Raw genomic sequence first — 19,200 nt, forward strand, 5'->3', positions numbered from 1 at the left:
GGGACCCATAAATGGGGGAGTCACAGGGGCAGGGATGGGGGCTGTGCAGAGGCCCAGCAGCAGGGGCTCACACCCACCAACGCCTATCTAGCTACGCCTCTGTTGATTATCTGATTATCTAACTTGCCACCAATGTTCTCCAGCGCTGCTCCATCCCTAGCACTCAAGCAAGCGGGTTATACCATGCTCCTTCTACCTGGAAGGGGAGTTAATTCTTTCTTAGAGGAACTTAAACTGGCTCTGGGGTGTGGGTTTGCCTTCCCAGCCTACAGGGCCTCTGCCACCAATTCAGAGTGACAGCGTCCCTGATTTCCCAACAAAGCACTCTGCCTTGCCCTGCCTTAGCCTAATGGCCATATTTTATGATGAAGACCGGACAAGGGGCACAGTCCCATACTACTCACTGGTCCCCTGACACCCTGAGTCACCTGGAAGGCTGAGTGAGGCCGCTAGCCTAGGGATGCCCCCTTGAAGGATTGCAGGGACTGTCCCGGAAGGTATGCAACCTGTATTGAACTGAGGGCTGGTATGCGGTACTCTGGTACTCTGTCCCCATTAGCGGGAATACAGAGGTCAGAGGTCGGGGAGCTAAAGGGTAAAAGGAGGAGTGGCCCCTCCTACCACCATTTCCGGTGACCTACTTGCAGACGTTGGGCTTTGTGTTCTTACAACTTTAGGCTACACTGGAAAGAAGTCCCGGTTTCCAGGGAGGGGCTCTTCCACCAAGGGACACTGGAAAGTTCCCTTGAACCTGAAGCTACAACCGCCACCTGGTCACTCTTGGATTCTGTGCCCATGGTTCAGAAGGCCAAAAGGATTTGCCATTTTCATAAAAAGGCAGCGTTGCAGACACTGAGTGGGGCAGAAAGGAGCATGTCCGGAGCTCAGGGCATTCCCTAGGGTGCCTCTTATTGCTTCTGTGCCCAGCAGTAGCACTGCGTGGGTGACTGAAACATCCGTGGTCTGATAAAGCCAAGGCCACCAAGGGCTCAGAGCCCTCAGGGACAAAGGTCTAGGTCATCCCCTTGGCCAGCAGCTAGACCAGCTGAAGGGCTAGCGGAGGTCGAGCGAAATTTAGGATGGGCAGTGGCAGGGGGAAATGACAAGCATCAGTTAGATATGCAAATTCAAACTACACTGAGAGATCATTTCTCACCCAGCAGATGAATATAAATCCCACAGTTGGACAACAGTTTCTTTTGGGAGGCTTCGAGAGAAAGGCGCACTCACACATTCCTGGGGAGGGTGCAAAATGGTATGACCTCTGTACAGGGAACATGGCAACATCTAGCAAAATGACATATGGGTTTACCCATTTCTAGGAAACTATCCCAAATATACACTGGCAAAAACCTGAATTGACGTTGGCACAAGACTGCTCACTGCAGCAGTATTTGTATTAGCAAAAGACCCAGAGGAAGCTCATCAAGTGAGCTGCACTTCTTCTGTGTGGCAGCTGTTGGGAAGGAGTTGGAACCCAGACAAAACATTGGGTGATTTACTTGTTCCTAACTGATGTGTACTGAGGGCCTGCTATGTGCTTGGTAGCCTACACATATTACTCTGTTTAAACTCTTCAGCACCCCTGCGTACTTTCTGGAAACAAATTTGTATCTTTGACCTTTAACTCAGAAATTCTAAGAATACACCATGCAAACATAACCCAAAATGGCAACCATTCTTTATGCACAAGGATGCTTACTGCAGTATTATTTTTCAGAATTATTTGTTTTATCAAATTTATGTAGGCATGCAATTCAAAAAAAAAAAAAAAAAGGAGGGCAAACAATACACAAGAGCTTATAATCGTATCAACCATCTCCAGCTCTGCACCTTTCCGTCCAGTCTGGTCTCTAGAGGCGACCCCTTTGAAGCATTTCTCGTTTTCTATCTTTGAGGTGTAGCTTCTGTATCTTTAAATAATGTGTTTGTGTGACTCTGCATTTGCTAAGTTTAGATATTGTGTATTGGCTTCCTGCTACAGATTAAAGTAGGACCTTTTCAAGATCAAACACTACATTTTAATTCTCTTCAGAACCCCAGGACCTGGCCATGGGACTAGCAGGATGAGAGTATTAAGTAAATATTTGTTTAAAAAAAAAAAAAAGGAATAACCTGGGTGGTCAAGGAAGGGAAGGCATTGGAAGCGAAGAGAAAATCATTGGCAAAATGGCTGAGGCCTCTCCTGACTAACAGGACCCTGATCTAATTCAGGGTGGCTGTGTACCCAGCTCAAATTGCTTACCTCCCACACTCTCTCGTAGCAAGTAGAGACCATGTGACCCATACCAGCCAAAGGCATGTAAGTAAAAATTACTTATATAAGTAACTTCTGGGAGCTTCTGGGAAAGGTTTCTAAAGGAACCCTGAGGCAGTTGGCATATCCTTGGGTCCTTTTCACTCTTCCTCATTCTTCTTTCCTGCAACAAGGATGTGATTTCTGGAGGCTTAGCAGTCCTCCTGCCACCACATTCTAAAGATGGAAGACCAAAGCAATAGAAGGAGCTCAATTTTTTGAAGACATCGTTTAATTTTATAGCTTGGACTGACTATCTCTAGACTTTATGTTTCCCGAGACAAATAGTGCTTTTATTTGTTTAGGATCACATAATTAGTTTTTCTGTGGCTAGCCACTTCATGTGTCCTTAACAGAGGGACATGGAAAAAGAACAGCTAAAATCGGATGGTTGTTGATAGTACAAGGAGATTCTGAGAATTTTCTATAATAAAGAATTTAAAAGAACTATGAAAATTATACACACACACACACACACACACACACACACACACACATATATAACTCATCCTGGCAAATACGATTTCCAAAAAATTTTGCAAGACATCTGGGCTTCAGAGATAGTTGCTATGTCTTGTGACAGTGTGGCTTAACCTCTAAAGTCTATAATTTTGATTGTTTGTTGATGAAAAAAGCAACTTTTGTTTTTTCTGAATTGTTGCCTAGGTATTTTAGCATATGATAACCTTATTCACACTCAGGTCTGGACATTTGTTTATTTTTAAGATTTTATTTATTTATTTGAGACAGCCAGAGAAAAAACACAAGCAGCAGGGAGCAGCAGGCAGAGGGAGAGGGAGAAGCAGACCCCTGTCAAGCAGGGAGCTGGATTCAGGGCTCTATCCTGGGTCCTGGGATCATAACCTGAGCAGAAGGCAGGTGCTTAACCGACTGAGCCACCCAGGTGCCCCAAGTCTGGACATTTAAATAAGGACTGAAGTTTAGAATTCCCACCGTAAGTTCCTGCTTTACTTTTCCCAGACCACCTTCTAAAATAATCATGCAGAGGTAAGCCCACAAAAAGTGACCTCTGCCCCAGCCACCTTGTAGGCAATAGGTGCTTGCTACTCTGCTCTCCCCCACTGCCTCCTGACCTGGGACAGAGGACGGTCCCTTGTGGGGTGTATTGAAACTGCACCTTGGAGCAAAAACCATGTGGGTTTCATTTCCCCAAAGTGGGAGCTTGATACTGAGGGAGCCCCATGCTCTTGACCGTGTGGGTGCCTTACAGCAGAGTCTGCATATTCTTAATTCGATATACCAGCCCTAGCTTCTTAATACAGTTGTCTTAATAATGTTTTAGATGGGTGATGACACTTGAATTCCCTCAGCTTTTTGGGGAGGTACAAATACCTGTGAATTTTCTTTCTCTCTCTCTCTCTTTTTTTTTTTTTTTTTTTTTGCCAAGACAGGATCCTTGGCATGGCACCTTCCTCAATATACATGAGGGAAAATAAAACCACTCTGTACTTATTTATTTTATTTTTATTTTTTGGTTTTTTTTTGAGGCAGATAGGCAGAGAGGGAAGGGGAAGCAGGCTCCCTGCTGAGCAGAAAGCCTGATGTGGGGCTCGATCCCAAGACCCTGGGATCATGACCTGAGCTGAAGGCAGAGGCTTTAACCCACTGAGCCACCCAGGCGCCCCTGTACTTATTTATTTTAAAGATTTTATTTATTTGAGAGAGTGCGCATGCTCACACAGGTGCACAGGACAGGGGATGGGGGAGGGAGAGAGGAGTGGAGGCTGGCTGAGCACAGAGCCCAACACAGGGCTGGATCCCACGACCCTAAGACTATGAGCTGAGCCAAAACCAAGAGTTGGTCGCCCAACTGACTGAGCCACCCAGGTGCCCCCAGAATTACCTTTTTTTTTTTTTTAAGATTTTATTTACTTATTTGACAGACAGAGATCACAAGTAGGCAGAGAGGCAGGTAGAGAGAGAGAGGTGGAGGCAGGCTCCCTGTCAAGCAGAGAGCCCGATGTGGGGCTTGGTCCCAGAACCCCGGGATCATGACCTGAGCCGAAGGCAGAGGCTTTAACCCACTGAGCCACCCAGGCACCCGACAAAATTACTTATTTAGACAAAGAATTTGAGAGGTTTTTAAAAAATATATCATTAAAATTGATAAACTGATACGAAGCTAAGGACAGAGACTTGCGACTCCAGGTCGGGCTCAAATAGGAGCCAACCAAAGGGAAGCTTTTTCACCTTCATGGAGTGGTCACTTCTTGCCCCACCTCACACCTTGTCAGTCCAGTTTTGACCCCCGCCATTGCTGTCCCAACCGGATCTGTGGAGGCGTGACCCCACACCTCAGCTGATGGCCGTCAGCTGCATCGTGTTTCTCTCACTTTCTGCCCACGGCTTCTCTGAAGCCACAGTGAGAAATGCCTGTGGGAACTCACAAGTATTAATTCATGTGTGAGCCCTGGACGCGGGACAAGTGAACACCCCAAGGGGCAATGCTTGTCTACTAGGGGATGAGAACCCACGGATAAATGCTCCCTAATTCTGAGATGCACCCCGTTCAGTCCTATGAGAGCCAACGAATGCATCAGCTCAGCCTTGTACTGGATTTCCCTCCTTCCCTGGAGCTAGCTCTCCAGTTCCTGTAATGACGAACTTGTTTCCCCAATTTTAGCTCTGAAAGTCTCACAGCTTGCGGACCGCCTCCGTCCCCAACAAACAGGGATGACTAGTCAGCCTACTGGTTTCTCATACCTGCACCGTGGCTGTAGCCCTTCCAGGTAAGTCTCTGTCCCAGGCTGTTTACAGAGGGAAGCCAGGCAATGACAATCCATTCGGGTCTTGTTGGGGGTACCTGCCTGTCTCTGAGATCTGTTTCTAACAAGGACATCAAGTTGCGACAGGCTAAGAACATCTATATAGCACTGGGAAGTGAAAAACTGCGGTTTCTGTTTCCTGTTGTTGTGGATTATTGTCTTGTGCCTTTTGCCAGATGTTCATGGGTATGAATCCAGACAATATAGGTAGAGCCTTATTTACGAGCCTGCCTGCACTGCAGTCAGAGCAGATGGAAGAGCTCTTGTGCTTCTGTCTCCTGGAATGAATGTTTCTAGTTTCTGGGTTAGAATTTTATCTGATTCGAAGCTGGAGTGTTTTCTTTCTGTTCAAATTATGGCCTAGCTAAGTGAATTTTCCCTAGAGGCTCAGAGCTGCAAAACTCTGGCCCTGAGAGGGTTGTTTTTCCCCAGAAACGGGGAACTACCGCCCCCTAGAGGATAAATATGTGTATGATGGTTCAGGGAAACTCAGGGCCGCTGTTTTAATCAATGTATGCATGGTTTCTTCTCCTTGGTGGGGGGGGATGTTACTGCTTAATCTTTAGATTACCTAATAATTTTTTTAAAAAGATTCATTCATTCATTCATTCGGAAGGGAGGGGCAGCGAGAGAGGATCTCTAGTAGACACCTCACTGAAAGTGCAGCCCCAGGCAGGGCTCAGTCCCACTATCCGGAGGTCAGGACCCCAGATCACCATTCCAGCTGAAAAGAATAGTCTGACGCTCAACTGGCTGAGCCACCCAAGTTTCCCTAGTTTGCCTAATAATTTGAAAATTTCTTCAGTTGTTTGAGATTTTCTACCCCATGTTAAAGCCCAGCTGAATTGCGTTTGAATTGGTATGAAGTTAATAAGGATCAGGAGTGGGGGATCCAAGGGGCTGAAAGCCCAATAGATATTTCAGTTTGCTGATCTCTGGAAGATTGGTCTGGATACACTACGGGTGACATGAAATGAGTTTGATATCAAAAAGACTTTTGAATTAATTAGGCCTGCTCTGTAGAAAATATTTTGCAGAAAATACTTTTGTAATGTCTCTCAACCTCAGTGAATTTCTTATTTGTGTCGGTTTCAAGAGATCAGTGAGCACTTATATAAATCCCAGATAAAGGGATTTAGAGTCTCCCAGGGGGAAAAATTAAGAAATCAAGCCATACTTCCAATACTTTAAATGTGCTAGCCTTTTGTGAAAAGCCCCCCAGGCTGAGAGAAAAATAAAAGAAAACCTTCCAAATCGCAGAACACCGTGTTTACAAGAAGACTTGAGCTGTAAATTGCACTCTGTAATTTATGTTAATACATTTAAATAGATTAAAGAAATTATCTTCAAAAGGATGAATCTTTTAACAGTTTTTTCACTTAGAAAAAAATGACTTCCAGTGGAAAAAAAATGAAACTACTCAGTTGAGTATTAAAACCTTTGGGTAAAAGGTAAATTTTACATTCTTAGAAGGATGAAACAAAATATGTATAAATAACCTACAAAATAAACAAATACAGATTTAAACACTATTGTTGTTTTCAAATCTAAGCCCTTTCTTCAAATATGAAACGGGAAAATCTAACTTTGGTTTAATAGCTTCATGGTCCCTGCTGAGTTACAAAATAAATATGCAGATCAGGCCCAATGATATGCAAATTCACACCAGGCCAAAAATTAGCACTCGCAAAGATTTTAAGAAACCCTTCAGTACTAAGACTTCCAATCAAGGTTCAGAGAATTCCGTTACTCTATAAAATAAATATAAGGAGCTTTGCGCAGTGGCAGTATCGTAGCCAATGAGGTTTATCCGAGGCGCGATTATTGCTAATTGAAAATAATATAAGGAAGCCCTTGATCTTCTCTGCCAAGTGGCCTGCGTGCAAGCACGGCCCAGGTGCTTCCTCCCAAGGTCTGTGAATTACGGGACTTCCTTTCGCTGTTCTTGCACAGGGTACTACCACCCAGCTTCTATTTTCCCGAAGACAAACTCAGGTTAGTCTTCATTTGGAGTCTCCAGTTGGGAAACCCTCAAGCTCCCCCTTTTCTCTCCAGAGTTCCCTTTTCCTAAAGTAATTTGTCCCTAATTCAATTGTCTGGAGACTCTTACCAGTCAATGACAATGGGTACAGCCATCACTAACACTGCTCTTCAGCGTCTTAATTTTGGGCCCTTCAAGGGTGTTTTGCCTCTTACTTTATGTTGATGACCCACGTCTTTCCCAAGTCAAGGGAAACAAGCTATTGGCCTGCCTGAGAGTTCCAGATCCACCCCAAAAGACTTGTGACGCTTTGGGCTCTGGGAAACGCCTGGGTTAACGTGCACACCACACCCCCTGGTGGCCGATTCAGTGCTAGTAAGCATCAATCCCTGTAGCTCTCTGGGCGACAGCTGGAGCTCTCCCTCCCCCGATTCAAACACCTGAGCATTTTCTAACCTGTGCACAAAGGGGCCCTGTGGTTGGGAAGTCTTCCACCTTCTCCTGCATACGGACACCTTAGCCAGTGTATCTCCTGAATGTTTCTCATTGTATGACTTTCTAAGGAAATATCTGAAACAACTCAATTTGAATTCTAAGAGGAAAATGTTGCTTTCTGCTGAGTCAGTATCTGGTGTTTGAATTAGTCCAGCTTTCCCTGCAGCAGAGGCCAGGGGTATGTCTTCCAAGGACAGAAGGACCTTCCTGCCCAGCTCAGTGGTGTGGACCAACTACTGATTCAGTTCCCACAACTCTTACCTCACCCTTGGGGAGTGTCTTCTGAATGTTGGTTTTGTTTGACCAAGAATTTCGCCAGAATCCTAAATCACTGACTCTTGATCTGTGCAGGTCCCTGAGAATCCTTGTGTTAAGGAGGAAGAACGTGTTCTGGATATGAATGTGCATTTTGTAAAATCCTTCTCAGTTTCAGAATTAATCTTAAACAAGTGTAACAGAAGCCCTCACGGCCAGAGCAGGGCTGGGTGGAGCAGATGAGGCTTTTGAAATCAGCTGCTGTTTGTGATTTGGAATTGGGGGAGGAAAAAGAAAAGAAGAATGCAACAGCCATCTAATCTTGCCTGTGTACATTCTTTATCAGATGTACATTCTTTATCAGTTCTGTCTTATTTGTCTCCGAGGTTTATTGCAACAATGTGCCTTTATCAAGGAGGAGTTTTATAGGCAAAGCTCTCAAATAAACAGGTATAAAATGGAAAAAATAAATAAATGCAAGGAAATTAAATGCTAATGTATGTGCCTTTAATATTCTCAGTCAAGGTAAACCCTTTGATAAAATAAATGATGTTGTGAATTTTAGCTAAAAGATGATATAGGTCTTCTTGATTTTACTACTGTAGGAAATGAAAATGCAAATGTAGTAGTCCTGTAAGACTTGGAACTTAATTTTTTAATTTCCCCCCAAAAGTCGAATTAAGTGGAAAGTTCAAATTTCCTGATTATTATTACTTACACTGATATTTAAGAGAATATAAGTGTAAACACAAGTATTCAGTGAAATTTAATACTTTTAAAGAACTAGTATTTTAGGGACAGCTGGCTGGCTCAGTTGGAGGAGTGTACATCTCTTGATCTTTTGAGGTGTAGGAATTACTTAAATAAATAAAACTTAAAAAAAATAACCGGTATTTTATAAATTGTTTCTTGTACTACTGGAACTTACATAATATTTACCCAATATGACAAATTATGTAAATCTACCGTTTTCACTTAAGTGTATGTTTTGTTACCGTATTTCCCTTACAAATGTTTATAATCCGCAAGATTGATTAATGTTAACTTAGCATATTTTCTAAAACCTATAAATGATTTTGAATCACAGGTGATAAAATATTAAGCTAGATTAATACGTTACCATTGTTCATCTGGAGATTTGTAAAGAAGTTAAAATCCAGAGAGAAAATAAAGCACGTGGTTATAATCCCCAGGTGGATTTATAACCTGTGGATTATTTTCTATGTATAAATACATTTGGTCTTTGAAATATTCAAATTAAGAAGACAAATTAATCAATGTATTGTAAACGTTGCTTTGTAATATGATTGCTAATATTTGTTATGATTAAAAAATAGATGTTGTCACTTATGCATATTGTTTAATATGATTATATGTTCTTATCTGTTTAACCTGAGAGATGGATTTACATTTGTAGAGGATCAGGGTACACCACCCCAAAACATACCACTTTCACATAGGAATTATTCTGAACTGAAGGCATTTGAGTTCCTGGAATCCCTTATCTGCCTAAAAGCAGAGCCTCCCAGAAGAACTCAATTGTCATAAATCCCGTCTTGGGAACAACTCTCTGTATAATCTCGGAGACTAGAAATTGGCACCGCACCCAAACAGACATTGTCATGAGACTATCGTATCTCTCATCTATTCTCCAAAGTCTCATTTATCTTTCCAAAAAGTCATTTGTTTTCCCATAAGTGTCCTTTCTCTTTTTCATCTTCATATACTAAGTTAGGTACATAAGCCCCAAATTCTAACCACCTGTTTGAGTTACTCATGGTTGAATAACACATTGTGTGTATGTGCTGTGTGTGTGTGTGTGTGTTACGTGCATAAATAAGTATACTCTGGTTTTTTCCCTCATGAATCTGTCTGCTTTTGGTTTGATTCACATGCCTCACTCACTGACTGTAAGAGGGTAGAAGAAAAAGATTTTTTTGCCTTGCCTACACATTCAGGAGGCTTATTTAGGAAGTGATCCTAGAACAGAAGGACCTAGAGGGTAGAAAGGAAAGGAGCAAAGCCAATATAAGGATGCATAATAGAGTGGGCAGCTGAGCCTTCACCCTGCTGGGGCCTTCTGAGGAGCTTTATGAAATGAGTCTCAGAATCATGTAGCTAGGGGGACGAAAAGGAGACATTTTTATTGTCTGGTTTAGGTCCTCCACTGGTTGAGAGTTGCCCCCCGGAATTCTGACCAGCCCACACTGCTGAGTTGCATAGGTATGAACGCAAAGTGGGTTCTCCCAGGCATTCCGTGCGTCTGCATCAGAGAAGCCGAAAGGCAGCAAGGGAGAGGCAGTGCGCCCCTGAGGAGGGGTGTGACAGCAGGAGTCAGTGAGGAACCAAGGAACCGGTGGCTGCAGATGGGGCTGGGAGCTGTAAGCAAGGCTGGGAGAGTGTGAAGTGGTACAGGGAAGGTGTTCCCTGTAATAGAGATGCACACATACCAAGGCATATTAAAGTTAATGGTTATAAAACCCTCCATGAAGAGTGACTGATTGCTGAGAGAAAAGATGGTTGTGGATTATGCAGTCAGCTCTCAACACAAGGTAGAAAAATTTCTTCTTTCTTTTCTTCTCTTGTAACCTCCCTGCACCTGTACTCTCACTTCTCAGGAGTCTGTTGGCATTTGTACCAGTTCTCACCATGCTTTTGAGGACTTCATGACTGTTGGCAACTGTGGAAAAAACCCAACAGGCCCTCACTCATATAGGAACCTTGCTTTTGTTACCTTCTTCTACAGTGATCATAAAATACTGTTCCTCTGATAGCCATTCCTGTTCTCAGGCACATTCGTTCTCATTTGTAATCGACTGACATCTTCCAGCTTCTCTTTCAGACGTTGCCTTTCTCTAAGGCCCCACAGTTCATCGCCTATGGAGACTGACCACGGTGTCGTTCTGCCCCAGCCTTCTACAGTGTTCCCTGAACCGCTGACTGGCAGCACCGAGTGTCTTCTCTTTGTACACATCACCCAGGGTATAGCATCCACAAACAAAGGGGATTCCAGGAACACTTAGCATGTTTGGGATGCACCCGTTTTCCGAATCTGTCAATAGTATTGGAAGAACTATGTGCATTTTAAGACTGCAGTGTGGGAAAACCTGTCAAGACAAGAATGACTCAACCTTATATATATATAAATATATGTATTTGAAAATACATTTTATTCCAGTTGCTTTCATTCAAGTGCAGTGTTGACCACATGTGTATAGATTTTAGTAAATTTATGCACTTTTAAAGCAAGCCCAAACACAAGAATTGATAGTGTAAGGGCCTACTTAGCCACAGGGAGCCATTTTGTTGTTTATGCAGTAAACTTAGATTGAAACTTAGATTGACCCTGCCCCTCCCAGAGGAACTTACTTGCAAAGCCCAAATACAAGGGCAGCTCAGGCCAGGTGGAGACATCCAGTCAGTGGAGTGTGTATACTGTCTCCCTAGCTACCAGGGAGAGTGGGCCCCAACTTTTGGGCGTCAGTTCTGACCAAGGTGTTAGTTAGGCTAAGGTAAATTGTAATCTCATTGGCCACCTGTGTGTAGCCAGGCTCAACCACATGGCCTTTGCTCTAAAAAGCTAGTCTGTGAGGCAGGGAAGGGTCCCCTCTTTGTAAGAGATGGCCCTGACTGGTCAGTTTGATTCTCGATGCTTGGTGCGAAATAAAGCTTTGTTTGACTTTTGCTTTGTATCAGTCTCATTCCTTTGACCATGGAACCAACAATACTATGTCTGTTGGTGAAAGAGTTCTAAGGTTTTCTTTCTTTTCCTTTCTTTCTTTCTTTTTTTTTTTTTTTTTTGAGGAGGGCAGGGGCACAGGGAGAGGAAGATATTTTTTTTTTAAATTTATCTGTTTATTTGAGAGAGTGAGAAAGAGAGCATACAAACAGGGAGAAGGACAGAGGGAGAGAGAGAGAAACAGACTCCCCACTGAACAGGGAGCCCGATTCAGGGCTTGATCCCAGGACCCGGGGATCAAGACCTGAGCCAAAGCCCAACCCACTGAGCACCCAGGCACCCTGGGGAGAGAGAATCTTAAGCAGGCTCCACACCCAGTGCAGAGTCCAACAGGGGGTTGAACCCAGTCTCTCCACCCTGAGATCATGACCTGAGCTGAAATCAAGAGTTGGATGCTTAATCCACTGAGCCATCCAGGTCCCCCTCTAAAGGTTTATTTTTAAGCTTGGATTACCCTTGCCTATAAATAGATGCAAAGCCTATTGATTCATGAATGCCTTTATGGCTCACAGTATCTAGAGTCAGGGAAAGTGATGAAACTTCAAAACAGGATTCTAAAATAGATAAAACTGGTCAGGGTTTAAGCAAAAACTGGATTCTAGTAGCCACATGGCCTTTCCATATCTCTTATGAGCATGTACTGCAAGGTGAAAACCAGGACTCTTTGCACACAATCCATCATTGGTAGGAGACCTGTACAATTTCTGGTTACTCTCCCAAGGCCAGAGCATTTGTGGGCCAGACGATGTTGGGTCGATTATTTTAAAGCACTAATGATGCGTATCTAAGTAGCCTATTCCAAGCACAACATACCAGCTGACCTCTGCGCAGTAATGGCAAAGCTGCTGACTGAGATCATATAAAGTTTCTCAAAGGAAGATGTCACTGGATCTTCTTTGGAGACGACCTTACCAAGCCTTGCTAAGTACCCAGATGGCTGACAGGCGCTGAGGCTTTCAGTCTTAGATCCTGTGTTCACTGTAAGTAAATGGACCCCACCCATTTAACGCTTTCTTGCTATGACCTCTGTTTTTCTCTTAAACACAGGGACCAATGCCTTGTCACTCAGGATCCAGGGAGGGTATGACTGCTTCCAGAAAATTCCTTGCCTGAAAAGAAACATAGTTTAGAAGGAAACTGAGATGCAGCAGAGGGAACTCCAAAGCCCTAGCCCTCCTTGTCAATTACAGACCCAACAGGTGGATTCTTTACTTAACTTCCAGCAAGAGCAGGAAAGTGTTCCTCCTCCCCTACTACGATGCAGCCAATGAGAGACGGTCACAACTCAGCCAATGAAGAGCCACCAGACTTCAGACTCCTAGTTTTCACCAATGGAATTTTGGTTTATAATAGTCGGGCTATACCCAAAATGACCTTTGAGGTCAAAATGCTGAAGGAAAAGGCCTACAGGTCCAGCTTAACAGGAAATAGTTTATTAAAGGGACTTATCGTGGACAGAAGTGTGTCTTGCACGGTGGCAAGACGTGTAGATCTGTGCAGCCCTATTTCCGGTAATACACGCTTTTACAGCTTTAGAGATTGGGAAGTATGTGCTAGTACCACTCAGGAGGAAATGTTTGAGAATAGTTGTGCCATAGGCATATCTCCAGAGCAGATCAAGGACCTTAAGCCCTAAAAGTGAGCTTAAGGGTGTGGCTGAATTAAACAAACAAAAAGAAACGTGTGTGTGTGTGTGTGTGTGTGTGTGTGTGTGTGTGTGTGGAGGGGGTTGCTTTACTTAGGGCTTGGGTCACAGTGTGGTCACCGAGGCAGAGTTGTCCATGATGGCATTAGACTGGTTCACACAGTGTTCCTCTCCTTTGTTCTGCAGACTTTCCTATGGTTTTGCCATAGTTTGCTTGTCCCTGCTTGCAGTTCTCTGCTAGTCCTGAATAAACCCATTTTTGCTTGCCACATAACTGGCATCTTTATTTATTTATTTTAAAAAAAGATTTTATTTATTTATTTGACAGAGATCACAAGTAGGCAGAGAAGCAGGTAGAGAGAGAGAGAGGAGGAAGCAGGCTCCCTGCTGAGCAGAGAGCCCAACGAGGGGCTCGATCCCAGGACCCTGAGATCATGACCTTAGCCGAAGACAGAGGCTTAACCCACTGAGCCACCCAGGTGCCCCGGCATCTTTATTTTTAAGGTTAGCACAGAGCAGCAGGCTCCTTTTCTACTCCAACCCTGACCTAATTTGGATGTCTATGTGGAAAACGATGAAATCTGACTCCTTCCGCCTTACTCCAGAATCAATTTCAAGTGGGTTGCTGATCTGTATGTGACAAAATAACAAGCCTCCTAGAAGATAAAGGAAGGAAGGAAAAATTCTTCTCTTTCAGGGTCTTCCAGCTGGACAAAGAACTAAACTTACCTGAGACATTAACTGGACAAAGAAAAACCAGTATTCATTTTATTTATAATTGAGACCTAAGGAAATGAGGCAGGCAGTTTTTATACTTTTTAGATGAAGACACAATAAATTTGTGAGGAAGTGACAGGATAAAGAAAACAGATGTTTGGAAGCATGAATTAATAAGGAGTTCTAAGTGGAATTTGGACTGAAGTTGTAGATTGGAAAAAGTCATTTGGTTTGCTTCTACAGCTGTCTGGGCTTTCAAGTTCCTTCCTCTGGTGATAAGGATGTATTTTTATTTTGTACAGAGAAGGTATCTTTCCTATGGGAGATTAGTTCCTGCTTTTAGGGACACAGAGGAGGGTCGGAGTGTCTTTGTATCAGCTCTTTCTTAAGTAACTTTTATTTAAAATAATCTCTATGAGCCACTCCACCTGGGTGGCTCAGTCGGTTATGCATCTGACTCTTGAATTCAGCTCAGGTCATGATCTCAGGGTGGTGAGATCAAGCCCCACATCTGGCTCCAGGGTCAGTGCAATCTGCTTGAGCTTCTCTCTCTCTCTCCCGCTTTGGCCCTCCCCTTGTGCTCTCTCTCTAAAATAAATAAGTCTTAAATAATAATAATAATCACTGTACCAAACTGGTACATTTTGGGACAGCCTGGCCTTGGTCCCTACAATAACATTGGAAAAATTCTTGATCTTGGGGTAGAGAAAATTTTCTTAAACTAGACACGATAAACTCCAATCATAAAAGACTGAATAAATTGAACTACATTAAAATGATTTCTTTTTTATCTTTTTAAAGATTTTATTTGAGAGAGAGCATGTGCACACAAGTAGTGGGGAGGGACGGAGGGAGAGGGAGAAGCAGACTCTCCGCTGAGCAGGGAGGATGTGGGGCTCCATCCCAGGACCCTGGGCTCATGAGCCAAAGGCAGACACTTAACCAACTGACCATCCCAGGCACCCCTCTTTTTCTATTCTAAAAAATACCATTAAGAGCGTGGAAAAGTAAGCCACAGCATGGGTAATATTTGCAACACATTATAGTCAACAAAGGGCTTGCTTCAAGAATATATACAGAGTTAATTAACATAGCCCCTTCTAACTGTTAACTACCACCCCCCCTTGTCTGATATATTCTCTTTTCTCATTGACAGCCATTTACATAACCTCAGTGCCTCAATTATAAAATTGGAAAATGGCAGAATTTCCCTCAAGGGTTACCCTGAGGGCCAAAATGAGGAAACACAGACAGTGCTTAGAACAGTGCATACCAGACTTTCAGTAAGCACGCAGTACCTTGTAGCTTATTGTTATTACTACAATTTACTTGTGTGTGTGTGTGTGTGTGTGTGTGTGTGTGTGTGTGTGTGTGTTGGTCTTATTTAAGAAATATTTCCCCAATTAGTATTTTCTTCTCTGGGCACCTTATAAGGCCCTTTTTGAAGTTAGATGTGGTGTGTGGCTTCACTGGCTGTGTGAACCCGACCGGAAGGACTGAGCTGTAGGGTCACAGCCGGCCACTTAGTGTGCTCCCTTTTCCTGCCATGGTCATGATCACGGTCACCTGAGAGCATGTTCTGTGATGGGGCCTTAGCATCCTGCTTCCCTGAGTGATGAGGAGCAGTGCCCCATTGTGGCCTGAATTAGGTATGAGCAAGAAATAAACTCTCGGCCTGTTTTATTTTTTTGGTAAGAAAGAACTTCCTGCTGTGGGGTTAAATAAATATATTCTCCCATATTTTTTGTAATAGTCTTAGAGGTTTATGTTTCACATTTAGGCGGCTAAGTGTGATTTGAGATTTGAGATTGTTTTTGTGTATGGTGCTATGCAGGAATCAAATTCAGTTTTTTGTTTTCTGGTTTTTTGTTTTCAAAGCCAGTTGTCCCCCCACCATTCACTGAGTCATCCTTTTCCCCAACTTGTGGCCTCCCCTCCCATATCTAGAGTGCCCGTGCATTCGTGGGACTTCTTCTTGACTCTGTTCTCTCCCATGATCTTTTTGTCTATTTTTCTACCATTTTACCATATGGTTTTACTTACTTCTTTGTCATATGTCTTGCTAGTGGGTAGACAGAGGGCAGTGTAAAGTCTTCCGGCATGGAAAGTGGGGAATGAAGAGTGAATTGAGTTCTGTGCCTCGTAGCCAAACCCGCCCTTCACAAGGAGGCGCCAGACTCTGGGCCTAGGCATCCTGGCTGTCTGCACATCAGAATGTGCAAGTCCATTTTCATGGCAATAATCAGAGTGAGAACAAAGCACTAGATTTGGGAGCTATTATTAAAGTTAATGGACAGGGCTGGGTAACTGCTTGGATTTCTGGTGGGATAGTGTAGGGAGAGGGATTTATCTAAGACCGCTCTAATATTTTGGCTCAATCAATCAGGGCTTCAGGGATATCTGTGGGAAGTACAAGTCATGAACCTTCTGAACTTCTAAATTGCAGGCATCAAATCTGATGCCTGGAGAGAATTTCTTGAACAAATCATACAACCTGTAGAAATCACTGGTTGCAGAAAAGCAAGGTGTGATTATAAATGGTTTATTTCTTTAGATAATAAAATTCATCACAATTAAATTGCATTTTTAAGACTGTTACTGCTGACAGTACCCAAAAATACTGCTTTGTAGTTATAGTGAAGTGTCAAGAGACTAGGGACTTAGGTGGTAAACGTGAAAACAATTTTGCAGTCAGTTTTGCAGTTAGAACCGGGAGATTCGTTAGATGTCTTGGGGGATGTGAGCATTAATGCAGGCCACAGAAATAATCCTGTGTTACCACCCTTCCCTTTCCTGATGCTGGCCCACCGGCCGGTCAGCTCCCTACCCCTTTACCTCCCTCCCACACCCCTCTTTACAAACCCCAGGCTGAGCCAGGTGCCAGGCAGGGGAGGGTTCTCTAGCTCAGCAGGGAGAAGCGGCAGGATAAGGAGGGTAGACATTAGCAAGATGAACGCAGGGCTTTCTTTCATTCCTGCAGATGGGAGGAGGAGAAGGAAAGGTTTCTCTGTGGGGTTTCTCAAGATAGGGGCCCCTCGAACTTTTCAGCTTCCACCCTAGGGTCAAAAAACCAAAAAAGTAGGCACTCAGGGCTCCCTGTCCTTGCTGACAGGACTCCTCTTGCCTTTCAGGGATTCCTGAAGCCTCAGGAATGCCAGACTGTGAGAACAGTTCCTTTCCTTCTCTGAATTTAAGGTTGCCTAAAGTTGTTGACTGGGCTCTCAGGTCTAATGGGACCCTCCCTCCCATCGTCACTTCCCAGGCTCCTATGCTCCAAGCTAAGGGTCTTTGATAAGAAAGACCTTTCCTACCTGGGGCTTGAAGGTCCTTGGCCACCATGGGCATTCCTTCATGCTTGTCTTTCTCCCCTCAGGAATATGTTTCTGGGTCTGGACCTCATGGAAGTTCATCTTTCACAGCAATGTATATATTCCTTTTCCAGTAACCCATGTTAACTGGAGTTCTGACTCTTGGTGGGATCTTGCTTCCTCTCCTGGGGTTCTCAGCCTGCCTGAATCAGAATGGAAACCCATCACTGGACCCAAGATGGCAGGCTGCAGCTTCCCCCGGCTGGACTGTTTACCTGCCTGTCCGGTTTTCATTAGGCTTGATCCAAATTCAAAATCCCTCTGTGTAAAAGCTCAGAGTTTCCTGGTAATCACTCTCTGTGATCCCATCTCAACCCCAAACATTTCTCTTGTTTCTAGCACCCTTTCGGAACATGATTTGGTTGAAACTTGCTGGATACTCAGTCCCTCTGTGGCACAGATCCACTGCTGGCTGGACCCTGTCATCTTATTAACCTTACTTCAGCAATACATGCTAGAGCCTTGAGTCAAACCAGACCTCAACAGATGGAACAGGGAGGCAAGGGCTCTGGCATTAAAGAGATCACCAGACTATAAACAAATGATTATCAATGAGATGGTGGGTGTACGGCCAAAGATGCATTCAAAATTCTCCAGGGAGGAAAAGATGGTATTTATTGAGCAATGTCTATATGCTTTAGGCAGCAAATTATGGACTTTGCTCCTTTGATTCTCACAGAAATACTCCTGACCTATTTATTATTTGTATCCTCATTTTACAAACGAGGCATTTGAGACAGATTACTCAGGAAACTCACCCCAAATCACAGAACTGGTAGTGGTTGAGCCTGAATTACCATTGAGGTCATCTGACCCCAAACCTGGGGCTGAAGCATGGTATGAAGTTTAATTTTGCCTGAAAGTACTGAGGAAGCCTTAACATTGGAGATGATATTTGAGGGAGGAGGTCTCGGAAGATAATTACTGTACTGAATGAATAGTGTCTTAGATTGGGTGAAATAGGACATGAAGTCAGAGACTTCAGGCCAGAAGGAACAATGGGTAGAAATGCACAGAAACCTGAGAGCCAGGCTACCTTGGGAAGAGTCAGGTAGAGGAGAGGCTGCCTCTGGTGGCACTTCTCTCACAGAGCTGGAGAGGGAAACCCTTCTTTCTGCTCTGCATTGCTATTTCCAGCCATTATGGACTGGCTGTCACTGAGGTTTGTGTCCTCTGGTTTAACCACCTCTAACCTTCGTTACTCCAGGTATCATCCTGTGTATGTGGTCTGCTGGGCAGCCCACTCACGTGAAACCTTTCAGATTTTTTATCTCGTCAGCTCTAACACCATTCACCTACTCTTCAATCTAGTCAGCCACTTCTAGGAAATGCCCTCCAACCTGCTCAGCATCTGTATACTCTCCACACTGGAAATCTCAGGGTCCACCATCTTTTTTTCTGACCCCTCAGTCCACCAGCTTTCACTCTCTTCCTGCTACAACAGAGAACAACAGTCCCCTGACCTTCCTCGTTATCACAGCCACCCTCTCAGTCCAGGCACCTGGATATTGGCCAAGATTCCTGCTGCCGCCCCACCAGTCTGCCTGGAAACACATCTCCTGACACCCCCACCCCCGACTCTTTCCATGGCCACACATTCTGGTATTTTCCATGACTTGTGTTCCCTGGTGCTTAGCAGATGTCTGAGCTTTCTGCACAGGTGGGGGGCTAGGAGCTTGGCTAGACCAGAAACTCTGAGATGCTTTCTATTCCAGGATATCAACCCTGTCTTTTTAGGAACCTCATAGTCTTCAGCAGCTGGTTGGAGGCCCTGTGGTTCTCTGTCCTGGTGGTTTCTTGTAGCAGAGCACCGCCCTTTTCTCTTTCATGATGGCCTCACAGCTCCCACCTAGAACACCATCCCAGACTCACCCAAGCTACCAGAGAAGCAGCTGAAATTGTTATTTATTTACTTAGT

General features: G+C 44.0%; 1 pseudogene; it reads left to right on the top strand.

The window, feature by feature from the left end:
* The first annotated feature begins 6,852 nt into the window (after positions 1 to 6,852).
* On the top strand, positions 6,853 to 7,037 carry LOC125080330 (uncharacterized; annotated as a pseudogene).
* The last annotated feature ends 12,163 nt before the right edge of the window (positions 7,038 to 19,200 follow it).

This window comes from Lutra lutra, chromosome 10 (genome assembly GCF_902655055.1).
Source record: "Lutra lutra chromosome 10, mLutLut1.2, whole genome shotgun sequence".
In the NCBI taxonomy this organism is placed as follows: domain Eukaryota; kingdom Metazoa; phylum Chordata; class Mammalia; order Carnivora; family Mustelidae; genus Lutra; species Lutra lutra.